Source organism: Stegostoma tigrinum, chromosome 33, assembly GCF_030684315.1.
Source record: "Stegostoma tigrinum isolate sSteTig4 chromosome 33, sSteTig4.hap1, whole genome shotgun sequence".
Classification (NCBI taxonomy): Eukaryota; Metazoa; Chordata; class Chondrichthyes; order Orectolobiformes; family Stegostomatidae; genus Stegostoma; species Stegostoma tigrinum.
In genome coordinates, this window is record NC_081386.1 from 33582692 (window position 1) to 33610580 (window position 27889).

General features: G+C 44.9%; 1 protein-coding gene across 2 annotated transcripts in view; it reads right to left on the minus strand.

Annotated features, from left to right (window-relative positions):
• Positions 1 to 27041, minus strand: part of LOC125467230 (CTD small phosphatase-like protein 2) — a 65991-nt gene extending 38950 nt beyond the window's left edge. The window contains exon 1 of one of the 2 annotated variants that reach the window (XM_059639164.1): positions 26964 to 27041. The gene's annotated coding sequence lies outside the window, so the exon portion shown is untranslated. Of the gene's footprint in view, positions 1 to 1026; positions 1279 to 26963 lie in introns of those variants that run through there. The other variant, XM_059639163.1, reaches the window with a different exon arrangement.
• Between the last annotated feature and the right edge of the window lie 848 nt (positions 27042 to 27889).

Sequence of the window (27889 nt, forward strand, 5' to 3'; positions counted from 1 at the left end):
GGGAGAATGAGGCCAGGATCATAAATATAAGATAGCCACTAACAAATCCAGCAGGGAACTGAGAAAAAAGATACAACACCCAGTGTGTTCGAATGTGGGCCTTGTTACCCAAGATGACATTGAGGTGACAAGCAGAGCTAAATAAATGAGTGAGAAAAGAACAGAAGGATATGTGGATGGAGTCAACTGAAGGAGGAGAGGAGGAGGTTTGTGTGAAACTCAAACACTGGAATGAAACTTGGGCTGAACAGCTTGTTACTGTTCTTGCTTTGGTGCTAATAGTATTCCATACACATTACAACAATTACAAGGTAGTCAATATTACCTAGAATTTCAGTATTCACATTCTCCCACTTAAAAGAAAAACTTTCCCAATCCCCAAAATCACGCTGGGTTGCAGCTCCAGGGCTAAACTATCTTCCACATAAAGCCACTGAATATTTAGATGAATCTCTTTCCTCACTACAACAATGGGAGGCAAACACAGCCAAGTCCACCCGAGTCATCAAATGCAACTTGCCAGCAAGAAGCACAGAGTAATTTAGTCATTCACTGGATAAACATGCTCAACACCATTTTTAACACTTCATTAGGCCAGTTAACCACTTGCATCCAATATGTTTAGAGTTAAACTTAAAGAACATCATCAGGAGCACTGTTTTACTGATTAATCTGACTGAACAGATCATATACAATTTTGACTATATAGAAGTCCTCCAGCACAGGAACCAAGGACAAGTCACTAATCCAATTGTAAACTGTGAGCTCCAGACCTGCTCCATGAAATTTCTGACAGCTGTAGATGCTATTGCATTTAAACCTGCTGCTGTTTTGGACTTCAGCTTTTAAAAAATTGTCAAATTCCCAACAACAAGGAAGATGGGAAAGATGTAGTCCAAAAAAAATGACTCTTTGCACCACAATATGCTACCTAATTACTAACTGTGAAATGTGAATTAAGCCCCCGCTCCAAACCAGTGGGCATCCCCAGTCTCTCAAAGTATGGATCTTCACCCAAGTTCTTACATGTTCGGCTCAGATTCTGCATACTGAGTGAAACCTGTCGACTCTTGACACAGAAGTGTACACATTCAGTTCATGGAGGTCCAGTGTGCGTGTTCAGTACTTGCAGATTTCTCGAAGTCTTAGCAACATTTCAAATTCCTGTACATCTGATTGAGCTGGACTCCTCAGCTATTCGGTGTATTGGACCACTGTGCACTTTTCACAGAAACAAGGACATAATCGTGCAATATATTCCTCACAACACCAGAAATCCTGTGTAATGAAAACAGAATTTGACTGATTCAGTTACTGCACAACAATGGCTCTAATTTAAATTTAGGGCATTACAACATGAACTATCTTTGTTGATTAGATTATTAATCAGATTCCTTGTGACCACAGATCACAAACAAAGTTACAATTTGTTTGTGGCATCTGTTTTTCAAACATTATAGATCAGACTCATTCTGATATTACAGTGTAAAATGGAGATGCTTAGACCATAAACCTTTAGATTACAATAGTCGTTTACTCAGATGTTACACAGATGGAGACTCGTCTATTAGATAACTCAACACATTCTGGCAGATAAACAAAAATCAGCAAAAATCCCTTTACTATGTAGGATCTTTGTCTTCATTCATTTTCAGGATGAAATTCCGTCTGCTCTAACAGGAGTGGATAGCGATACTTTATATATCCTCTGCTGCCTAGCTCTGTGCCAGGTGCATCCAATTTTGTATACATTGGCCGCCCCAGCTATGTTCAATGGTGAATTCAAAATCAGTAAAAATAATGAAAAAGTAGGGCGAACCAGGGCCATGTTTAATCATGCGGCAAGTTACTGATCTGTTTCAAACAGCATTTCATATAAAATGATCACTCAGGAGAGTTGAAAAAATTGTAATTAATGTAACCATTCTGTGTAAAGTTTATTCATGTACTTGGCAGGGCTTTTTTCCCCCCTCACAGTTAGTAGTAAGAACCTCAGTCTTACATAATGCATATTCATCTGTCTTCTGGATCGCATGTTGAGTACACTGAGCATAAGAGTAGCAAGGTTAAACCCAAAATCCTCTTTGTTGCATTTACCCAGACGTTGGGCAGACAAAATACATTCTAGTTCATAGAGGATGGAATGTCTATTCACAAGACGACACTGTGACACACAAATACAAAAGTAGGAAGTAGAGGTGCAAGCCCACATTTAACTGCTAAGATATAGTTAATTTGTAGGGAGGACACAAACAGCAAACAGCTCTACACATTTTCTCTCTTAGGTGGATGGCAGGGAGGGGAGAGATGGAACTTCAATCTTCAACAAAAACTTAGACTTAACTGTGGTCCATTTTCCCTAGCTCACAGCTGTCAGAATCATAGCATTTTGGAAATCATATGCAAGTTTGAAAATAATCACTGATTAGGAGTTTGCTGAAGTGTTATGGTTAAATCTAGGCACCCCATTTTAGGAGCTATATTAAAGTCTTAGAGAGGATAAAGAGAAGATTTAAGAGTATGTCCCAAAGCAAAACCACTCGACCATGTCCTGAAGCAAACAACTCTCTTGCAATCTCTTCGGCCTTGAAACTGTTCGATCAAGAGAAGATTTAAGTTATGTGGAAGAGGCTAGAGTTGAAGGGATTATCCTCAGAGCAGAAGCAGTTTAAAAAATATAATCACGGTTTTCAAAATAATGACAGCTTTTGATAGGAAAATATGCACAGTCAGTAGAAGTCAGATTTAAGACAATCAGCAAAAGAACTAAATATTCCATGCAAAGAATATTTTTAAAAAACTGATGCTGACCAGGCATGTGTAGCACGGAAGGATGAGTACAGCAGACAAAAGTTAACAAGGAAGAATTCATAGTGGATATTCGGGACACTTTCATCAAACATACTGTGGATTCAACCAGGGATTAGGCTATCTTGGATCTGGTGATGTGTAATGAGGCAGGTTTAATAAATAATGTCAGAGTAAAATATCCCCTAGGAACAGTGACCATAGTTGGTAAACTTTAGTATTCAATTTGAGGGGGAGGAACTTGGGTCAGAAACAGCTACAGTAAGCATAAATAAAAGTAATTACAAAGGAATGAAGGAAGAGTTGGCTGGAGTGGACTGGGAAGGGAATTTAACAGCAAAAGTGGTTGAGGGAAAATGGCTAATGTTTAAGAAATAGTTCATGGCTCACAGGAAAGACATATCCCAGTGAGAAAGTAGGATTTTAAGAAGGGGATAAGCCAACCATAGTTAGCCAGAGAAATGAAAAAGCTTTAAAGACCAACAAAAGACGAAAAGGGAAGGAGACAAAAAAAAAAGCTATCAGCCAGCCAGCTTAACATCTATTATTGGGAAATTGGTAGGTCTATTATAAAGGATGTAATAGCACAGCATTTAGAAAGCAGAATCAATATGGCTTCACAAAAGGGGAGATCATGCCTAAAAAATTTATTACAGTTGGAGAATGTGGATCGGGAGCAGCTGTTTGAGGGTAAATCCACATCTGGCATGTGGGCGCATTTTAAAGGGGCCAGTTGATTAGAGTACAGGACAGGCATGTTCCTGTGATAATGAAGGATAGGAACAGCAGAATTCAGGAATCTTGGATCACAGGGGAAATTATCAACTTAGTCAAACAAAGGCATACCAAAGGGGCAGGCAACTAAAAACAGACAAAGTCCAGAACAACATAGAGAAAGCGGAAGGAGCTCAAATGGGGAGTTAGGAGGGCTAAAAGGGGCTATGAAATGTCCTTAGCGAGCAGGATTAAGGAGAATCCCGAGCCATTTTATACATATACGAGAAGTAAGAGGGTGGCCAGGGCAAGGGTAGGTAAAGGAGGAATGCTGTTTGGAGCCAGAGGAAATGAGTGAGATCCTTAATAGGTACTTCCATTGGAATTCACCAAAGTGAGGGAAGTGAGAGATATTGAGGTAAGGCAATAGTGAGTGAATGCTCTTAGCATGCCAACATAACACAATAGGGTACAGTAAGATAGACTAGTCCCCAAGGCCAGGAGGGATCTATCCCAGAATACTGTGGGAGGGAAGGGAGGAAATAGCTGAGGTCTTAACACGTATCTTTGCATCCTCTTTGGCCTCTGCTGAGGTTCCAAAGAACATGAGAATGGCCTTTGTTTAAGAAGAGAAACAAAGGTAATCCAGCTAATTACAGGCAGGTGAGCTGATGTCAGTGCTGGGGAAGCTGATGAAGATACTGAGAGACAGGATTTATTCACCTTTAGATGCGAATGGGCCTGTGTATAAGCAGTATGGGTTTGTGTGGAGAAGGTCACATCTCAATAACTTGACTGAGTTTTTCTGAGGAGGTGACAAGAATGATCGATGAGGGAAGGGTAGTGGCTGCAGTCTACATGGACTTTAGTAAGGCAATTGATATGGTACAAAAGGTAGAGTCTCATGGAATCTGGGGTGAGCTAGCTAGATGGATACTAAACTGGCTTGGTCATAGAAAACAGGCAGGAGCAGTGGAATGGTGCTGTTTCGAATGGAGATCAGTAAGTAGTGGTGTTCTATATGGGTCAGTGCTGGGACCTTTGTTGTTTGTAATATATGAAAATGATCAGGAGAAAAATGTAGGTGGTTTGATTAGTAATTTTGTGAATGACACCAAAATTGGCAAAGTTACAGAAAGTGAGGAGGATTACCAAAGGATACATCAGGATATGGACAGATTGCAGATTTCGCCAGAGAAATGGCAGACAGAGTTTAATCTGGACAAATGCTAGGTGGCACATTTTGGAAGACTAAATTCAGGAGCAAATTGTACAATAAATGGCAGAACCCTTAGAAGCACTGGCATACAGAGAGAACTGGGTGCACACAGGTCCACAGATCCCTGAAAGTGGTAGCACAGACGCATAAGGTGGTCAAGAAGGCATTCATGCTTGCCTTCATTGGCTGGGGCATTGAATATAAAAGGTGACAAGTTCTGCTACAGCTGTATAAAATTTTAGCTAGGAATACATTTGGAACACTGTGTCCAGTTCTGGTCACCACACTTTCAGAAGGAGGTGGATGCTTTTGACTGGGTGCAAAGAAGGTTTACCAGGACGTTGCCTGGTTTGGAGGGTTGTGTTATGAGGAGATGTTGGATAAACTTGGATAGTTTTCTCTGGAAAGACAGAGGCTGATGGGAAACCTTATAGAGAGTTTCAAAATTATGAGCGGTACAGATAGGACAGATAGTCAGAGGCTATTTCCCAGGACGGAAAAGGTCAACTACAAGAGGGCACAGGGCTCAAGGTGAGAAGGGGAAAGTTTAGAGGATAAGTGCAGGGAATATTTTTCACAGAGGGTGGTGGGTGCCTGGAACACACTGCCATTTGAAATGGTGGAAGGAGGCATGTTAGCCACATTGAAGGTGTAAATTGATAGACACATGAATGGGACGTGAACAGAGGGATAGAAGCCGTGTGCATGGGCAATAAGTTGTGGGTCTACATAAGGATTAGGAATTGGTGCAGACTTGATGGGCCTAAGGGCCTGTTCTTGTGCTGTAATGTGTTGTATTATGCTGGAGGAGAAAACATGCAAGATAAATAAAGGGAAAAACAGTGGATGTCATATAGTTGAATTTTCAAAAGGCATTTGCTAGGGTACTACAAGTTAGGGTGTTTGATAAGAGCCCACGGATAGAGGATAGAAGAAGACATTGAACTGGGATAAAAGGCATGTTCAAGATGGCAACTTTAACGAGTGGAGGGCTGCAGGGATCAGTGCTGCGTTCTCAATTATTCACAATATATATAAATGACGTGAAGAATATAAACGTATTATAGGCAAGTTTATGAATAACACAAAAGTAAGTGGAAAGGCAAGTGATGAGGATGATAATGTTGTGTCTAAGAGTGGAATGCAGACCAAGGTGAGTGAGCAAAAATATGGTGAATGGAATATAGTGTGGGAAATTAGAGGTTGTGCACTTTGGCATAAAGAACAGAGGTTCAGAATATTAGTTAAATGAAGAAAGACTGCAGAATGTTACTGCATAGAGGGATCCAGGAGTCCTCATGGATAATTTACAGAAAGGTAGCATACCAGTTCAGTAGCTAATAGGAAAGGCAATTAGAATTTAACCATTACTTTAAGGGGAATGGAATATGCAGTATCAGCAGGTTTTCTTTCCTGAAGGATATTAGAAGACTACTTCATGACCATTTTCACCCTTGGTAATATCCCAAATTAACCACATTTATAGAATTCTACTTCATAAATACCATAGTGGATTTGACTTCAACTTCTCTGTCTTATCAACATTTTCCTGATGCTATCCATCATAGGTGAAGAAAAAGAAACGGCACTCCTTTTCAATCTTAGCTGTAGTGAGTATGATCAGGGTAGTTATTGCTCAAAAATATATTTTCTGATAAATTGGTGTGAAAATTGATATTATGGTGTTTGGTGAATAACTTTTAAAATATAAATGAAAGTGAATATCTGCATGTCATTAACCCAAGAAAAACACCATTTAATACATATTCAATTTAAAGTACCTCGATTAGATTCCACATTCAAGTCAGCAACTTTTACCCAAATAAAGTCAAAAATATAACATTTAATACTTTTCATAGGTAGCAGAGAATTAAACAGAACAATTCTCTGTTAGCTTAAGCTATTGATTGAGTACTGTAGAGATTATAGTCAATATAGAGAATAATGTCATAGAAACCACTTGATCGTTATGTGCATGGATGTTTTTATACTACATATTCCCATTTTTGATCAAGAACTTGGAAAAAAAGCAGGAAAGTGGAGTTTAAGATCATCAGATCAGCTATGATCTCACTGAATAGAGGAGCAGGCACAATGGGCTGAATGGCCTGCTTCTGCTCTTATGTCATACGGTCTTACAAAGAGTAAGCTCAGACTTGTTGGTCAAATGATTTGCTAAACTAGTGCCACCATCCTACTGTCAGTTGTGCAAAGCTAGGATTAAGTACACAGTCTACATGCAATATCATTTCTATAATTAAACAAAGATGTAGCCAAACAACAATCTTAATAATGAATTTATAAATCTAAGTATTTCTGCAGTGCTTTTAAGACAGAAACATAAAGATATGTCACCTTCCAAAAATGTTACCTACTAAAAGCACTCTGCAGAGGTTGTGGATAGATCAGCTGCACCAAACAGAATATTGGAAGGTACTAGAATCTGGAGAAATAAGATAAACTTTGTTTAAGGTTCATCACGTCTGACAGCAGAAATAAAACGGATGTGGCAAAAAAATTTGTTTTTTTTCATTTACCAGTCATATCTTAATAACTGTTGAGCAACATTGCCACTACCTTATGTCAGTACATGTAGTCTCTCTCTCTCTCCCCCTCTCCTTCCTGCACCACCCCCCCCACCCCCAGTCTCTTGACCTCCGAGTCAATGACAGATGGTCGAAGATTTGCACCAACATGGGCCGGCCTATTTGCATGTATGTTTAATTTCACTAACATAAGTCACTATAAATGCACAGGCAGGAAGGAGATAGTCTGAAAACTGCGGCTTAGACACTGTGTGAAGGAATTCAAGTTACAATTATGACATTCAGGTTTCAGAACAGAGTGAAACTCATTCATTAAAGTCTGCAGCACTGAAATAAGTCATAATCCAGTGCAGGTTTTGAGTCATTTGACTGAACATTTACAAGGCAAGCTCAGACAAGTTGAAAGGATCAGCACTTCTATTTTCAAAAGTAAACATGACCGTCCAGGTCTTCAGATCAAATCAGAAACCCTATTTCAGTGCAGCTGGAGAAAGATTAGTCTAAGAAGTAGTCAGGGGGATTGTTGAGTGCGCTGGGGGAGTCAGTTTTGCAATTTACTAGCAGTTAGGCCAAGATTTATAAATATACCCATTTCCAGAGTAACTATCTAGATAAGGATATTGGAACCATCCCAAGGTTCTGATCCTGTGTCAGTATCACAAACTTGCAATAGTTTCAAAGATTTCTTTGGGACGGTCCTAGAAAGCAGGACAGTTGTTTAGTGGACGTTCAAACTTCCTGGGCAAATTCCAACAAATTTGTGCATTGGGACTTCGAAGATGTCTATAGCCTAATTCTATGAGACATTCAAACTCCAACCATCCGGAAACCTGGAGATCTGAGCCGACATATTGTCAGTAGATGCAGCATCTACCTGCAATAATGACAGATGGATATGGTTGACGAGTTCTGGGTATTAAAACTTACAGTTAAAATTTAAACAGCTATGTTTGAATAGTTTGGCAAAACTGGAAGCAAGACTTGTTCTGTCTATTCTGAGCAGCAAAATTTTTTTGCCTTCATTTCACATCTCCACAACTCATTTTTCTGTCAAGAAGAAAGTCAAACCTTGAAAGGTCCATGTTTTGGCATGCCTCATTACAGTCCCAAGCAATTTTCCAGAATTCCTCAAAGTTTGCATTCATAATAAACATTTAATGTAGAGTAGTTTCATAAACCTATTTAGAAAACTTCCCAAAAATCTGAGGCCCTTTCTCTCTCTTACCTCCCCCAACAATTCCATTTTGCAGTGTATGGGCTTCTGCCTTGAGTTCCCCACATAGTCCAATCAAGCTAATTGTAAAGTGATGAAATATCAAACTACAACCGAATAATAGAATGCTCAAACACTAACCTATTACTAGGATCACACTGTATCTTGAATTTTGGGGAAAAACAACAGTAAGAAAGTGAAGCAAGAAGAATTTTTTTAAAATTCAGACATGGGACACGGGCATTGCTGGTTGAACCAAAATTTATTGCCCGTCTATAGTTGCCCAGGAGAAAGTGGTGACGAGCTGCCTTCATAACCACTGCAGTTCATGTGTCATGGCTAAATACACAATGCCATGATTTGATCAGTGATTCAAAGAGCACTGTATTTCAGCACTGCAAGCAGTGGTGAATTATTACAAGATATTACAAGACGGGCTTGTAATATCAGGCCAAGCACCATCTTAGGAGCAGGAAAGCTGAAGTTTTGGGCCAAGGCCCTTCATTATAAATGGGGCAGGGGAAGGGGGTTCTGAAATAAATAGGGAGCGAGGGGGAGGCGGATCGAAGATGGATAGAGGAGAAGATGGGCGGAGAGGAGACAGACAGGTCAAAGAGGCAAGGGTGGAGCCAGTAGAGGTGAGGGTAGGTAGGGAGTTAGGGAGTAGGTCAGTCCAGAGAGGGCGGGCAGGTCAAGGGAGCAGGATGAGATTAGTAGGTAGAAAATGGGGGTGCGACTTGAGGTGGGAGGAGGGGCTAGGTGAGAGGAGCAACAGGTTAGGGAGGCGAGGGCGAGCTAGGTTGGTTTTGGATTGCAGTAGGGGGAGGGGAGATTTTGAAGCTTGTGCCAAATCCCTCTCGTCCTCACATACTACCCCAACAAACTCTGGATCCAAAGCATCACCCTCCGATACTTCCGCCATCTGCAATACGACCCCACCACCAAAGACATTTTTCCCTCCCCACCTTTGTACACTTTCTGGAGTGACCACTCTCTCAGTGACTCCCTTGTCCGCTCCACACTCCCCTCCAGCACCACCACACCTGCCCCCACACCTCGTCCCTCACCCCCATCTCAGGCCCCAAGATGACTTTCCACATCAAGCAGAGGTTCACTTGCACATCTGCTAATGTGGTATACTGCATCCGCTGTACCCATTATGGCCTGCTCTACATTGGGGAAACCAAGCAGAGTCTTGGGGACCGCTCTGCAGAATATCTATGCTCGGGTTGCAATAAACTGCACCTCCCAGTCGCGAACCATTTCAACTCCCTCGCCCATTCCTCAGACGATATGTCCTCCTGCAGAGCCACTATGATGCTACCCGACAGTTGCAGGAGCAGCAACTCTTATTCCGCTTGGGAACCCTGCAGCCCAATGGTATCAACGTGGACTTCACAAGCTTCAAAATCTCCGCTCCCCCTACCGCAACCCAAAACCAGGCAAGCTCGTCCCCGCCTCCCTAACCTGTTCCTCCTCTCACTTATCCCCTCCTCCCAACTCAAGCCGCACCTTCATTTGCTACCTACTAACCTCATCCCGCCCCCATGACATGTCCGTCTGACCAATCGCCTCCCTACCTCCCCACCTACACTCACCCTTACTGGCTCCATCCCCGTCTCTTTGACATGTCTGTCTCCTCTCCACCTACCTTTTCCTCTATCCATCTTCGATCCGCCTCCCCCTCGCTCCCTATTTATTTCAGAACCCCCTTCCCCTCCCCCATTCCTGATGTAGGGTCTAGGCCCGAAACGTCAGCTTTCCTCCTCCTCTGGTGCTGCTTGGCCTGCTGTGTTCATCCAGCTCTACACCTTGTTATCTCAGATTCTCCAGCATGTGCAGCTCCTATTATCTGTGAATTATAACAAACCTAGTTTTGGGCAACTATTCTTATTGTTTCCAAACCTAACCTAGGATACTCCCTTCTCTGAGGGAGTGAGAAACAGGAGAAAGGAGAAGGAAGAAAAGCAAAAGTCTAGGTTCAACACCAAAGTTCCTTCTGCATTACCACAGCAGACTTCGAATTGTCATTGTTTCCCCAGGAAACCACACTGCTTATATGTATCAGGAAGAGGGGAAAAAACTCAAAATTAATATGGTCTCTTTTGTCCTTCTGTCAAGATGTTTGCAACTAACTTCTTCAACATTTGTTAGGATTCATTCATTAAATCGATGATGTGCAAAATAATAAGTTAAATGATCACTGTCTTCAGCAGTTATCAGCCACTTAACGAAATTCTATATCAATAAATACACATAAGATACAGAATTTGCCTGTGAAGATAAAATTAATTTCAGTTCTTATCTAAGCTATGGAGTATCCATAGAGCTCCCAGCAAATTTAACATCAAAATTCTCAATAAGCGATGAAGTTTAACAGTAGAGTAACACTTTTCAGCTTTCCATGAGTAAATGCACATTTTTAGGTGCAAGTTCTGATTTCAAATTTTTTTTAAAAAGTGCATAATGAGAGTTTTGTGCCATTAATGAGCCACAAACCACAAGAGCAAAGTGCCCCAAGGTTAGCTACCAATTAATTTAATACCATCAGACTTGTTAGACGCCACGATTCTTTCAAACAACAATATCACCAATGAGATCTGTGCCAGTCATTAAAACAAAGGCAGTCAACCACAATCATCTGATTTTCAAGAGTGTAACAACTGAAAAATTCTGAATGGCCCTCATTCTGATCTTCTCAAAATTTTAATCAATTACCAACTGAAAGGGTCTAACACTGATCAAAACAAAGCCAGGATGCAAATACAAAACTTTCCACAGCAATTTTGTGTTAGTACACAAGGGAAAAAACACTCACTACTTGTGGTTTATAAAGTGTTTTTCCACTAAAGTTCCAGCATCCCACACAACTGCTGATGAAATATAAATAACAGAAAGAAAGACATTTTCCAGACAGAACGATGATTCTTGAAGCCACATAAGTTGGGTAGTATTGCCATTTGAGCAAACTCATTGCCATTATGATCAATCTACATTGAACAATTTCTCATGATAAGAGCAAGAATAAGGAAAAATGCTTCAGCTTTTCACATCAATCGTCACAGCCTGGCAGTTGGTATTATTTAAAGGGTACTGGACTAAAACTGGAAGATTTAAAAACAAAATCAACTTGTATCATCTGATCAAGTCTGATGTGGATAAGAAAAGCTACCAATGGGCATGCAGATTGGATATGTTCTATTATTCAGTGCAAGTATCCACACAGTGTACCAACAAGGTGCATCAAGTGCAGCACTGAGTTTTATGGAAAACATTTGATTTGAGCAAATAGATTTAGCTAATATTGTTCAACATTTTCATGAGATTCATCAAACATGATGCTAAAGTTGAGACCTGCTGCCTTAGATGTCAGTCTCTCATTTTCACTTACGAATCCCTGGAATTTTAAATCATCGGAGGCCACCATTTGGGGCCACCATCTCTGCAGCAGCTCTCCAAATGAGAAATACACCCAGTGCCATTTCCCCCATCTCTACCATAACCCTGCACATTTTTCCTTCACAGATAATAACCTAATTCTCATTTGAATGCCTTGAATGAATTTATCTCAACAACATTTTCAGGCATTGCATTCCAGACCTTTAACAATTTGTTATGTGAAAATGTGGCTCATGGCTGCATTGTTTCCATTTACCTTAAGTAAATGTTCTCTTTGCTTTGATCCTACCATCAGTGGAAACATTTTCTCCTGATTTACAATGACCAGACCTCTCGTGATTTTGAGTACTTCTATCAAATACCCTGCTAACCTTCTGTGAAAACAATCCCAACTTTTCCAATCTCTGCAACTGAAGGTCCTCATCTTTGGAACCGTTCATGAATCTTTTCTGTACTCACTCTAATACCTTTTTTAATGAAACGTGCTGCCCAGAACTGATGCAATCTAACTTCCGATAAAGGTGAAGTAAGTCAATTCATCTCCCACATGCTCATGTTATTCAATGAACAGCATCAATTCCAAAGGGAAGCAGTTCAAAGCTTGTGTCTGAATAAGAAAGGAATATCTTCTGCAACTCTGTATAACAAGTAAGCAGTTACTGGTTGTCTACAATATTTCTGAATGTAAGCTAATTCGATGACAAAATTCATATGCTGCAAACCATCATACGGCATGTTGGAGAGACAACAGAAGTAGATTTGATTTTCACAATTCTACTTTCAGCACTTAAGAACAGATTAATATCATTAGAAAAGAGATTGACTAATTTATATTGCAGTAAACTGGTAGGAAAAATTGCCATTGTTATACAAGATCATAGGACTGTTTGCTTAGTACAGAAGCGACTGGTGGTGGTTTAGCCTGAGGGTCACCACATCTCAGATGGGGGAACAAGTTGAAAAGAGGAGCTCTTCATGGTAATATCAGCCAGTGCAGGAACTGGGTCCAAACTGGTGACATTGGCCTACATTGCAAGCCGGCCATCAAGTCAAGCTGACTTAAGTGAGCCGCCTCCACCCCGGAAACAAAAGTAACATATTCCTGTCACCAAAACCACACTACCAGTTTTGAACACAATTTACATTTAACACAATGTAGTGTCTGATTCGAAACAAGTTGCAATTTACGCCATTTCACCTTCCAGAAGCACCTTGATAGTAGAGTATTACGAAACTTGAAATGAGAGTAGAGTACCAATCATAAACAATTAACACTGCACAAATTAAATCTTTAAAAGGACCTGCACTGACTTCCGTTTAAGGTCTGCAAGGCATTAGACAGTTATGACTAAAAAGTCTAACAAATACCATTGTTGCCTATCTATAGGGTACATTAAGAGCAGAATACGACCATGCTGAGCAGAATCAGTTTGGATTGTAGAAGCAAAATCCAGGGATCATAAAAATATCAGCTCAGCTTTGTGAAAGTTTACTTCTGAACACTTACCTAGAAGATGAAGGTGGGTCGTCAATGGTAGTGCAAACCGCCTACATTCTGAAGCAAACAACAGCTTGATACACAAAACTACAATGCTAGGATGTAAGCTGCTGGCTACTGCACTTCCACTCTTTCCTTCTTACCCCACCACCCACAGGAAAAAACCTCTCAGATAGTGAAACTGCTTCTGAAATTAACAGAAAACCAAAGAAGTGACATTCTCAACAACCAAAAGGGAAGGTTTTAATAATTCTACCAAATCGCAGGGTTGGTCTCTAATTTGAAGAGACAACTAGTGATGGTTTAACCTGAAGGTCAACATACCACAGGCAAGGGGCGGGGTTGAGAAGGTGGGATCTTCATGGTAACCTCAGCCAGTGCAGGAAGTGAACCCACACTGCTGGAAGTTACTCTGCTTTGCAAACCCATCATCCAGCCAACTGACGTAATAGGAACTGCAGATGCTGGAGAATCCGAGATAACAAGGTGTAGAGCTGGATGAACACAGCAGGCCAAGCAGCATCTTAGGAGCAGGAAAGCTGACGTTTCAGGCCTCGAGCCTTCATCAGAAATGGGGGAGGGGAAGGGGTTTGAGAAAAAATAGGGAGAGAGGGGGATGCAGATCAAAGATGGATGGAGGAGAAGGTAGGTGGAGAGGAGACAGACAAGTTAAAGGGGTGGGGATGGAGCCTGTAGAGGTGAGTGTAGGTGAGGAGGTAGGGAGGAGATAGGTCAGTCCAGGGAGGACGGCAGGTCAGGGGGGCGGGATGAGGTTACTTGGTAGGAAATGGAGGTGCGGCTTGAGGTGGGAGGAGTGGATAGGTGAATTGAAGAAATAGGGAGGCAGGGATGAGCTGGGCTGGTTTTGGGATGTGGTAGGGGAGGGGAGATTTTGAAGGTTGCGCAGGTGAACATCTGCTTTATGTGGGACGTCTTCTTGGGGCCTGGGATGGGGGTGAGGGAGGTGGTGTGGAGGCAGGTGTAGCACTTCCTGCAGTTGCAGGGAAAAATGCCAGGTGTGGTGGGGTTGGAGGGTAATGTGGAGCAGACAATTCCCACAACGCATCCTTCACACCCTGTCCCCACAATAACAACCAAAGAAGAATCCCCTCAATCCTCACATACCACCCCACCAACCTCAGGATCCAGCACATCATCCTCCGACTCTTCCGCTATCTGCAATCCAACCCCACCACCAAAGACATTTTTCCCTCCCCACCCTTATGTGCTTTCCAGAGAGACCACTCTCTCCCGTACTCCCTTGTCTGCTCCACACTCTCCTCCAGCCCCACCACATCCGGCACTTTGCCCTGCAACTGCAGGAAGTGCTACACCTGTCCCCACACCTCGTCCCTCACCCCCATCCCAGGCCCCAAGAAGACTTTCCACATCAAGAAGATGTTCACCTGCACATCTGCCAATGTGGTATACTACATCCGCTGTACCCGTTGTGGCCTCCTCTACATCAGGGAAACCAAGTGGAGGCTTGGGGACCGCTCTGCAGAACACCTACGCTCGGTTTGCAATAAAGTCATGAACCGCTCCCATTCTTCAGATGACACGTCCATCCTGGGCCTCCTGCAGTGCCACAACGATGCCACCCGAAGGTTGCAGGAACAGCAACTCACATTCCATTTGGGAATGCTGCAGCCCAATGGTATCAATGTGGACTTCACAAGCTTCAAAATCTCCGCTCCCCCTACTGCATACCAAAACCAGCCCAGCTCGTCCCCGCCTCCCTAACCTGTTCTTCCTCGCAACTATCCCCTCCTCCCATCTCAAGCCGCACCCCCATTTCCTACCTACTAACCTCATCCCGCCCCCCCCCCCCCCCGACCTGCTGTCCTCCCTGGACTGACCTATCTCCTCCCTACTTCCCCACCTACACTCACCTTTACTGGCTCCATCCCCACCTCTTAGACTTGTCTGTCTCCTCTCCAACTATCTTCTCCTTTTATCCATCTTCGATCCACCTCCCCCTCTCTTCCTATTTATTTCAGAACCCTCTTTCCCTCCCGCATTTCTGATGAAGGGTCTAGGCTCAAAACGTCAGCTTTCCTGCTCCTAAGATGGTGCTTGGCCTGCTGTGTTAATCCAGTTCTATACCTTGTTATCCAGCCAAATGAGCTAACAATCCCCAAGGCAGTTGACATAAACGTTGTTTTGGTCTAACTCTAACATAATGTTAAAAATCAAATTCTTAAGAATATTTGCCATTTTAACCCTCCATTGGACAACATAAACAAAGATCACTGTCAGCACTTCACATCTCTGTTGAATTTAATTCAAACTGACATAACACCTGCTTATAATTAAATAATTACTGTAATCCCCAAATTGAAATGGTTCTTCATTTTTGTCTGCATCTCTCTCTCTCACACACACACAAACACACACAGACACACACACACACGTGAATTTTGTACAGTCACAAAACATACTGACTGCCTGTTATAGTAAGAAATGCAAACAAAGTAAATGCTTTGTGGCAGCACGTGGTTCAGTGGTTAGCACTGCTGCCTCTTGCTTCACAGAGCTTGGGACCCGGGTTCGATTCCAGCCTCAGGTGACTGTCTGTGTGAAATCTGCACATTCTCCCCCTGTCTGCGTGGTTTCGTCTGGGTGTTCAGGTTTCCTCCCATAGCCCAAAGATGTGCAGGCTAGGTGGATTGGCCAGGCTAAATTGTCCATAGTACCCAAGGATCTTTAGGTTAGGTGAGTTAGACATGGGAAATCAGGGGTAAGGAAATGGGTCTGGGTGGGATGTTCTTCGGAGAGGCGGTGTGGACTTGTTGGGCCGAATGGCCTGTTCCCACACTGTGGGGATTCTATGATAAAAGTGAAGGAGCCACACTATTCTTGTTAGGAATGCAACATATAGACACAGCTTTTCTCAACAAAGTACCCTGGCAGAGCCTGGAGCAGTTTCTGTTCTGTTCCACACTTCCTCCTCGCTGTTTTTGTGGTAGAATTTACAAGTGTATTTTTGCACCAATAACGTAAACCTTCAGCAATTCACATAACAATTATTCCAAATGAAAATGTTGGTTGTGACAGCTCTCTATTAATGGTCATAGACTATCAATGAATTTAAAGTTAAAACATAAAAGCGAATTTTGAAAAGATTTGTAGCTCAGGTTAAGGTTACGATGTGAGTTTGCTCACTGAGCTGGAAGGTTCATTTTCAGACGTTTCGTCACTTTTTTTTATTTGAAAAAATATATTTTAGTCATAAGATGTACAAAAATAAAACATATTCATACACCTACCCAGTCATGCAAGCCGCTCCGGGTTACCCGGGGGTGCGTACATCAACTAAAGGAAAAAAACAAACAAAGAAGAAAAAAAACAAAGCAAAGAAAATACCCCGGCAGTTGTCACCCTGCACAGTACCAGTTGGCCCCTGACAAGTTGGGGAAGGCGCCAACTGGGCCCAAGTACAGGATAGGGCCCTTTTTTCTATTCTGGACGAAGGGTTTCATACCGTGGTCTTTCCCCATCGCGCCTTGGCGGCGGCTGCCCCAAGCATTAGCGCGTCCCTCAGCACGTAGTCCTGGACATTGGAGTGCGCCAGTCTGCAACATTCGGTCGGGGTCAGTTCTTTCAGCTGGCAGACCAGCAAGTCGCGTGTAGACCAAACAGCGTCTTTCACCGCATTGATGGTCCTCCAGGCACAGTTGACGTTGGTCTCGGTGTGCGTCCCCGGAAACAGCCCGTAGAGCACGGAGTCCCGCGTCACGGAGCTGCTCGGGATGAACCTCGACAAATATCACTGCATCCCCCTCCAGACCTCCTGCGCATAGGAACACTCCAGAAGGAGGTGATCGACAGTCTCGTCCCCTCGCAGCCACCTCGAGGGCAGCGTGCGGTGGTGCCGAGATTCCGGGCGTGCATAAAGGATCTCACTGGCAGAGCCCCTCTCACCGCCAGCCAAACAATGTCCTTGTGCTTGTTTGAAAGTTCTGGCGATGAGGCATTCTGCCAAATCACTTTGGCAGTCTGCGTGGGGAACCACATGACGGGATCCACCCTCTCCTTTTCCCGAAGCGTCTCGAGGATACTACGTGCTGACCACTGCCTGACGGCCTTGTGGTCAACAGTGTTTCCTTTCAAAAATTTCTCCACGAAGGACAGGTGGTACGGAACGGTCCAACTACTCGGAGCGTTCCGCAGCAACGAAGCCAGGCCCATCCTTCGCAACACCGGGGACAGGTAGAACCTCAGTAAGTAGTGACACTTGGTGCTTGCGTACTGAGGATCTACGCACAGCTTGATGCAGCCGCACACAAAGGTAGCCGTCAGGACGAGGGTGGCGTTCGGTACGCCCTTTCCCCCATTTCCCAGGTCTTTGTACATGGTGTCCCTGCGGACCCGGTCCATCCTCGACCCCCAAATGAAGTGGAAGATGGCCCGGGTGACCGCAGCGGCGCATGTCCAGGGAATAGCCAGGCCTGCGCCACATACAACAGTACCGAAAGCCCCTCGCACCTGACAACCAGGTTCTTACCCACGATGGAGGGGGACCGGGGCGTCCACCTGCCCAGCTTCTGCTTCAATTTGGTGATACGCTCCTCCCAAGTCTTAGTGCACGCCCCAGCTCCACCAAACCAAACACCCAGCACCTTCAGGTAGTCTGTCCTGACGGTGAAGAGGATGAAGGAGCGGACATCCCAGTTCCCGAAGAACATGACCTCGCTCTTACCCCTACTGACTTTGGCACCCGAGGCCAGTTCAAACTGGCTGCAGATGTCCAATAGTCTACTCACTGACCGACGATCGGTGCAGAAGATGGCGACATCGTCCATGTACAGGGAGGTCTTGACCTGAAGGCCTCCGCTGCCTGGGATAGTCACGCCCTTCAAGCTCACGTCCTTCCTGATGGATGCGGCGAAGGGCTCCACACAGCACACGACCAAGGCAGGAGAGAGCGGGCAGCCCTGCCTGACTCCAGATCTAACAGGAAAACCGTCCGATTCCCACCCGTTGATCGAGACTGCACTAACGATGTTGGCGTAGAGCAGCCGGATCCAATTGCGGATGCCCTCCCCGAACCCCAATTTGGAGAGGACGTCCCTCGTGTAAGCATGAGAGACCCTGTCGAAGGCCTTCTCCTGGTCCAGGCTGACGAGGCAGGTGTCCACCCGCCTGTCCTGTACGTGGGCGATCGTATCCCTGATGAGCGCGAGGCTCTCAGCGATCTTCCTGCCTGGCACAGCACAGGTTTGGTCAGGGTGAATCACCGACTCCAGGACAGACCTGACCCGGTTGGCGATGACCTTGGCCAGGATTTTGTAGTCCACATTCAACAGTGAAATGGGACTCCATTTATTAATTTCTTCGCTCTCCCCCTTCCTCTTGTAAATGAGGGTGATGATGCCCTTCCTCATGGACTTGCACATTTCCCCTGCCCGAAACGCACTGTCGTACACCTCCAGCAGGTCCTGGCCGACCAGGTCCCACAGAGTGGAATACAGCTCGACCAGTAAGCCATCGCTTCCGGGAGTCCTATTCCTCTCCAAGGACTTGAGGGCTCTGGTCAGCTCATCCAGGGATATCAGCTGGTCCAGCCACTCCCTCATGCCGTCAACTAAGACCTCCATGATAGACGACAGGAACGACTCGGAGGCCGTGCTGTCCGTGGGCTTCGTGTCGTACAGTCCGGCATAGAAGGATCTGCTGATCCTCAGAATGTTGGGCTGAGACAATGTCACCGAACCGTCGTCCTCCTTCAGCCGGCTAAGCACAGAGCTCTCTTTGTGCACCTTCTGAAAGAAGAAACGCAAGCACATCTCGTCCTGCTCCACGGAGCGGATCCTGGACCGGAAGATTATCCTGGACGCCTCCGCGGCGAACAGCGAGGCTTGCTGGCCCCTCACCTCGCGGAGGTCCTCCGTGACATCGACCCCCATCAACTGCAGAAGGAGCAGGTTCTGCACCCTTTTCTGGAGTCACGACAGCTTTCCCCGCCTCTCTCTTGCCTTACGAACACCCTTGAGGACAAAGAACCTCTTGATGTTCTCCTTCACCGTCTCCCACCAGTCGCCCGGAGACTCAAAGAGGGGTCTCACGGCTCTCCAACCGGCGTACTCCCTCTGAAGCTCCTCGACGTTCTCTGGGGTCAACAGAGTCGTGTTGAGCTTCCACGTCCCCTTGCCGGCCGGCTGGTCGTCCTGTAAGTGACACTCGGCCAGCAGGAGGCAGTGGTCAGAGAAGAACACCGGCTCGATGCCGGTGGACCAGACTAAGAACGCCCGTGACACAAACAGGAAGTCTATCCTTGAGCAAATAGAGCCGTCTGGCCGCGACCAGGTGTACCTCTGCTGTGCTCCGTCTGCAGGGGTGCTGAAGACGTCAAGCAGCTTGGCGTCCTTCACCGTGCCCATCAGGAATCTGGACGTGACGTCCAGTTGACTCCCCCCACTCGCTGTCCCCACACCGGATCTTCCATCTGCATCGATGATGCAGTTGAAGTCTCTGCCTAGGATGACCGGCCTGGACGTAGCCAGCAGGGGTGGAAGCCGCTGCAGGAGGGCCAACCGCTCATTCCGTACCGCTGGGGCGTACACGTTGATCAGCCTCAGGGGAGCGTTCCTGTAGGTGACGTCAGCCACTAGGAGGCGCCCCCCCCACCACCTCCTGAACTTGAGAGATGGTGAAGTCGCGCCCCCGCAGCAGAATAGCCAGGCCCGAGGAGCGACAGTCGTTACCCCCTCCCCGACCAGATCGAAGGCCCACAGGTCCAGGCCATTTCCCGTACCTGCCGAGGTGCGGTATCCCGCACTCCTGCAGAAACAGGAGGTCCGTCTTGATGGTGGTTAGGTAGGCCAACATGGATACACATCTTGCGGTGGACTTGACACTGCGCACATTAATGCTCACAACTCGTACCCCCATTGTGGGCAGTGACCGCAGTACCGTCCCCAAGTCCAAGGTCCAGCCCCTCCATCTGTCCCTTCATGCCCATTGCCCGGGCTAACTGCTGGATGCTCTCCGGGCTCAGGAAACCGTCCGTGCTGCCTTCCAGGTGGCATCTCCCCATCGGGGGTGCGGAGGCAGGAGGGTCCGGCTCCGGGTCAGGCTGGGGATGCGCTGTTTCCTCCTTCCCGCCTGGAAGTTCCGGGGGGCCCTCCAGTGCCCCAGCGGCACTTGACTGGGTGTCGGAGGGAGCCTCAGGACGCCTCCCGTCACCTGGAAGCGTGGTGCTGCTTTCCTTCTCCCTCGAGATCTTTAACTTCTGCTTCGGGCAGGCCCTCTCTGAATCCCCCTCGTCAGAGGAGCTCTTATAGCCCCCCTGTAGCTGCCTCTTCCCGCCTGATGGTTGCGATTCCTGGGCCCGTCGACACACCTTCCTCCTCGCTTTCCAGACCGTCGTCCACTCCCCTGGGTCGCCTGTCGCCGCCTCCATAGACTCCGGGTTGTCAGGGGGGAGCGGAGCTTGCAGGGGCGCTTTGCCGGCCTCGGGCCCATCCTGCGGGGCTGGGCCCTCCTGCACGGCCTGGCCCTCCTGCACATTAGTGGGGTCCTTGCTGGGTCCTGGTGCCTTCCTCTCCTCCGGGGGGGCTGGCCCCACATTGCCCCTGCCGGCGACCTGGGCGTAGGTGGTCCCCCGCCGCGGGCATGCCCTATAGAGGTGGCCAGCTTCCCCGCAAAGGTTGCAGCTTTTCTCTTGTGGGTAATCCTTTGCAAGGTGTCCCTCCTCCCTGCAGACGGTGGCTTTGCAGTCGGCTGCCACGTGACCTGACCTGCCACAGGCATGGCAGACTTTAGGTTGCCCTGCATAGGTCAGGTAGCCCCTGCTCCCGCCAATCGCGAAGCTGGACGGTGGGTGTACGACATTCCCGTCCGCGCCCATCCACAGCGTCACCTTGACCTGCCTCTTACTGGTCCAGATGCCAAAGGGGTCCATGATGTCAGTTAGATCCCCTTCCACCTTCACGTACCTTCCGAGGAAGGTCAGGACATCAACTGATGGCACATGCGGCTTGTACATGTGTACAGTCACCATACAGCTCCTCTGCGCTGGCATCACAAACAGCGGGACAGCGGTCAATACAGAGAGGGGGCCCTCACCTCCTTTCTCCTTGAAAACCTCCAGGAAGCGCTTGCAAAGCTTGGCACTCCTGAAGGTCACGTCGTAAAAACCTCCTCCGGGGAAATCCTGCAGGCAGTAAATGTCCACAGCAGCGAACCCACAACAGTCCAACAGGACCCTCTTCACGAAGAAGGTGCGGTCCACAGGTGCACCTTCATCCACCTTCTTTACGGAAACACGGATGATGTTCCAGACCCCCTGACCTGGGGCACGAGCACTTGCCGCAGCCATCGTTGCATGTTGGCTGCTCCCCTGAACCAGCGTTAGGCCGAAGCCAGTATTAAGATCCACCGGTCGCAAGGGTGCACAGCCAACCCGACCGTCTTCCTTTCACCTCCAAGACAGCACTCTCCTCCTCTCGGTCCACAAGAGAGTGGGTCTTTATTTTGTTCCAGACGTAAGCTGGTTCACTGAGCTTGAAGGTTTGTTCCCAGATGTTTCGTCACCATTCTAGGTAACAACAGTGAGCCTCCAACGAAGCGCTGGTGTTGTGTCCCGCTTTCTAGTTATCTGGTTACGGTTCCTTGGGTTGGTGATGTCATTTCCTGCATTGGTGATGTCATTTCCTGTTCTTTTTCTCAGAGGATGGTCGATTGGCTCCAAATCAATGTGTTTGTTGATGGAGTTCCGGTTGGAATGCCATGCTTCTCGGAATTCTCGTGCGTGTCTCTGTTGGGCTTGTCCTAGGATGGATGTGTTGTCCCAATCAAAGTGGTGTCCTTCCTCATCTGTATGTAAGGATACGAGTGATAGTGGATCATGTCGTTTTGTGGCTAGTTGATGTTCGTGTATCCTGGTGGCTAGCTTTCTGCCTGTTTGTCCAATGTAGTGTTTGTCACAGTTCTTGCAAGGTATTTTGTAAATGACGTTCGTTTTGCTTGTTGTCTGTATAGGGTCTTTTAAGATTCATTACCTGCTGTTTTAGTGTGTTGGTGGGTTTGTGGGCTACTGTGATGCCAAGAGGTCTGAGTAGTCTGGCAGTCATTTTTGAAATGCCTTCGATGTAGGGCAGAGTGGTTATGGTTTCTGGGCACGTTTTGTCTGTTTGTTTGGGTTTGTTGCTGAGAAATCGACGGACTGTGTTCAGTGGGTACCCGTTCTTTTTGAATATGCTGTATAGGTGATTTTCTTCTGCTCTCCGTAGTTCCTCTGTGCTGCAGTGTGTGGTGGCTCGTTGAAATAATGTTCTAATGCAGCTTCGTTTGTGGGTGTTGGGATGGTTGCTCCTGTAGTTCAGTATTTGGTCCGTATGTGCTGTTTTCCTGTAGGCGCTGGTTTGAAGTTCCCCATTGGCTGTTCGCTCTACTGTGACAAATAGGAATGGCAGTTTATTGTTGTTTTCCTCCTCTTTTGTGAATGTTATGCCAGTAAGGGTATTATTGATGGTCTTGAAAGTTTCCTCTAATTTGTTTTGTTTAGTGATGACAAAGGTGTCATCCAAGTAGCGGACCCAAAGTTTGGACTGGATGATTGGCAGAGCTGTTTGTTTGAGTTTGCTCATACTATCACTCGTATCCTTACATACAGATGAGGAAGGACACCACTTTGATTGGGACAACACATCCACCCTCAGACAAGCCAAACAGAGACACGCACGAGAATTCCTAGAGGCATGGCATTCCAACCGGAACGCCATCAACAAACACATAGGCTCCAAATCAATCTACCATCCTCTGAGAAAAAGAACAGGAAATGACGTCGCCAACCCAAGGAACCCTAAACAAATAAATAGAAAGTGGGACATAACACCAGCGCTTCACCGGAGGCTCACTGATGATGTTACCTAGAACGGTGACAAAACGACCTTTGTTATCTCGGATTCTCCAGCGTCAGCAGTTCCTACTATCTCTGCATAATAATGGAGTCAATGTTGTTTGAAATGTGGGAGATGTGTGATATAAACAGACCAGTTTCTCTGATGTAAATTCTGTGTTACCTTGTTCTCAAGAGTTACATGTATCTTGTAGACAAATCAAAGTACTTATTCAAAATATTGCCATTTATGCTTGAAAAGAGTTTTCCCTTAGAGCTTTCTTATGAGGTTTTGCTTGTCAATAGCTATTTGATCTATAACTTAGTTAATATAAAATATATGCTGCCTTTTTAATCTCACACAGCATTGGTCACATCTACACAGTTACCACGGCTCTACTGAGATTTTTTTAATGGCGCAGCAATTCTGGTAGTATTGATAATAAGTGACTGCCACCAAGTGAGTTGAGAGGGAATTTGTTTTGGAGTAATAAAATTAGCAATACACTTAGTCTCTATACATTTTTGTACAGATCACTCCATGTCCCAATAGCCTACTGATCTTATCATAGGAGAAATCCATTTAAATCCTTCTGTTGTTTCCAAAGTATGATGAGAAACATAGAGGAACAGGAGGAGGCCATTTGTACCCTTTGAGCCTGTTCTGCTAATCATCACATTCATGGCTGATTGTCCAACTCAATAGTCTAATCCTGCTTTCACTCCAACTGCTATATCTGGCTGCCTCTTGAATACATTCAACTACTTCCTGTGGTAATGAATTCTACAGGCTCATCACTCTTTTGGGTGAACAAGTATCTCCTCATCTCCATTCTCTGTCCATCCCAAATCCTCAGACTGTGACCCTTGTGCTGGACACGTCCATCAGGAACAGGCTCCCTGCATCTACCCTGTCCAGTCCCATTAAGATTTTAAAAGTGTCTATGACATCTCTTCTCCCACACCACCCCCCCAAACTCGCTCATCTGAATTCCAGCGAAAATAATCCTAATCTAGTCAATCTCCCCTCTTGTCAGTCCCACCATCCCCGGAATCAGCCTGGTAACCTTCACTGTAGTCCCTTGAGAGCAAGAGTGACTTCCTCAGAAAAGGAGACCAAAACTGCACACAACATTCTAAGTGTGGTCTTGCCAAGGCCCTGTATAACTGCAACAACACTTCCCTGCTCCTACACTCAACCTCTCGCTATGAAGGCAAACATACCATTTGCCTGCTTTACTGCCTGTTGCACCTGCATGCTTACCTGACTGGTGCACAAGAACATTCAGGTCCTATTGCACACTCTCCTCTCCCAATTTACAGCCATTCTGTAGATCTAAACAGAAGTAATAAATTATTCATGTGCTGTTTTCACTCAAGTTGTAAATCTGGGACATTCTCATTTCCCAACTTTGATCAATTCATTGACAAAGACAATTATATTTAAATAATTACAAGTCGTTATTCTCAAAATTGGCAGTCTACAAACCAGAATTGTCCAGAAACTGGGTATTTTTGAACGTGCATGGCATTTTTTTTTTGTTACTCAGTTGAAATTGACTTATCTGGATGATGCATAAATGTATTCGTTAGTTTGCTTGCTCACTAGTTTATTATGTTCCAAGTGACCCAATCTGAATTGGCCTGAACATCCACTGTCCAAAGCAGCAGAAATCCAAATCCAAGATCCAGTACAACCTCAAGGAAGTGTACTCTTGAAGGATCCAATAGATGCTTATTTCAACTGGTTTCATGTATAATTATTGAATCACAAACACGTAAGAGTTACAGATAAGTGTTACACTAACGTTATAGCTGAGCATCATACTTCTAGTAGCAATTCATACTTCAAGTGATCCACTTAAGGTGGAGTATGCAGTGTTTATACAATTAGATCATATTCTATGATACAGTGATGATATCACAAGCTCATCTTTAAAAAGTATACTGATGTACTGTGTCTCAAAATATACTCTGATTTTTCAGACTGAGAATAAGTAAGGAAATTATTGATTTCAGCAAGGCGTTCGATAAGGTTCCCCACAATAGGCTATTATACAAAATGCGGAGGAATGGGATTGTGGAAGATATAGCAGTTTGGATCGGAAATTGGCTTGCTGAAAGAAGACAGAGGGTGGTAGTTGATGGGAAATGTTCATCCTGGAGACAGTTACTAGTGGTGTACCGCAAGGGTCGGTGTTGGGTCCACTGTTGTTTGTCATTTTTATAAATGACCTGGATGAGGGCGTAGAAGGATGGGTTAGTAAATTTGCAGACGACACTAAGGTCGGTGGAGTTGTGGATAGTGACGGAGGATGCTGTCGGTTGCAGAGAGACATAGATAAGCTGCAGAGCTGGGCTGAGAGGTGGCAAATGGAGTTTAATGCAGACAAGTGTGAGGTGATGCACTTTGGTAGGAGTAACCGGAATGCAAAGTACAGGGCTAGTGGTAAGATTCTTAGTAGTGTAGATGAGCAGAGAGATCTCGGTGTCTTTGTACATAGATCCTTGAAAGTTGCCACCCAGTTGACAGGGCTGTTAAGAAGGCATACAGTGTTTTAGCTTTTATTAATAGAGGGATTGAGTTCCGGAACCAAGAGGTTATGGTGACGCTGTACAAAACTCTGGTGCGGCCGCACTTGGAGTATTGTGTACAATTCTGGTCACCGCATTATAAGGAGGACGTGGAAGCTTTGGAAAGGGTGCAGAGGTGATTTACTAGGATGTTGCCTGGTATGGAGGGAAGGTCTTACAAGGAAAGGCTGAGGGACTTGAGGCTGTTTTCATTAGAGAGGAGGAGATTGAGAGGTGACTTAATTGAAGCATATAAAATAATCAGAGGGTTAGATAGGGCGGATAGGGAGAGCCTTTTTCCTAGGATGGTGACGGGGAGCACGAGGGGGCATAGCTTTAAATTGAGGGGTAAAAGATATAGGACTGATGTCAGAGGTAGTTTCTTTACTCAGAGTAGTAAGGGAATGGAACGCTTTGCCTGCAACAGTAGTAGATTCGCTAACTTTAGGTACATTTAAGTCGTCATTGGATAAGCATATGGACGTACGTGGAATAGTGTAGGTTAGATGGGCTTGAGATCGGTATGACAGGTCGGCACAACATCGAGGGCCGAAGGGCCTGTACTGTGCTGTAATGTTCTATGTTCTATAAAAATTAAAAATAAAAATGCCTCGTAGAGTTTAACTGATACAGAAATATTCTGAACAACTAGCCACCAAGATAACTGTTGGGATTTAAATGAAGTACCAGGTTATATATTTGCATAAAGACAAAAAACAAATGGAATGATCAAAATAGTAATTAAAAATACAAACAGCTGGAAACATGCAAGCCCATCAGCAATTGGAAATAGACAGGTTAATGCTTCTTGTAAAGGTCCTTTCATTAGATATGACAAAAAAGCTCTGCTCAAACTTGCCTTGTTTTTGAATGTATTTTGTGTATTATTCTTATGAATAAGTGGAGTTCTACAGTAGTCACTGTGGTTGGGAAATATCTCAGACAGGTATGTTATGATTTCATATCATAAAATAGGTTATTTTTTTTAAAAACCTGATCATCATAGAGTTTGGCAATTACAGGACACATTTGTCAAATTCATTTTCTGTTGCTTCTTGGGTTATAATTAAAAATGACAATAACCTCAACAGTTCCATTTTACAGAAAAATATATCAAAGCTGATTGTTACACAATGCTCATGGCTCACCATATAGACTTGGGACTATAATCGCGATTCCTTCACCGTCGCTGGGTCAGAATCGTTGAACATCTGCCCTAATGCCATTGAGCGTCTACCTATACTCCAAATGGACTGCAGCAGTTCAAGAAGGCAGCTCATCGACAGTTTCTCAAGAGCAACTAGGGATGGGCAACAAGTGCTGGCCCAGCTCCTGTGAAAGCAGTTAAAAAAAGAACTGGATCTCAGAGGACAACAAGATCAATTATGGCTGTGATTACACACACTATCAAAAAAGGTATTATTCATTGCCTACATAAATGGAATAATCAACAATTAAGTCAGTTCCTTCAAGATATGAGAAGAATGGATAGAAAATCTTAAGAGAAGAACGATGGTTTGCACAGATTTTTAAAATGTATATTCACAGGCAACTTGTGAACATTTGCATACGTGCTAGAGTATAAAACTAATTGCAATTCTTCCAATATATATTCCCTCGACTACTGGTACACCATGGCAGCACGTGTAATCTACCTCTGAAAATCACAATCTCTACCACCTACAAGGACAAAAGATACAGGTGCACAGAAACAGCATCACACCCAAATCACCTTCCTAGCCACAATGCATCCTGATTTTCCCTTATTATCACTAAATCTTGGATCTGAGGTCCAGCCATGGCTTTACATAATTGTAAAGGAATTTCCACCACTTTTTATTAGAGCCTCTTTGAGATAAAAGCCAATATTAGACCTTTAAAAAATTGGTTTTGTACCTGTCCATCAGCCTTCAGTTTGTACACAAGCAAACAGTGAAATATTAAAAAGGGAAAACTTTTGGCAGAGTCCCACTAATACTGAATATTTAAATATTATAAAGTGGTTTGATTGAAACATCTTCAGGCAATATTGCTTAAGTGACAGCTGAAGGCCATATAAATATTAAATTTGCAG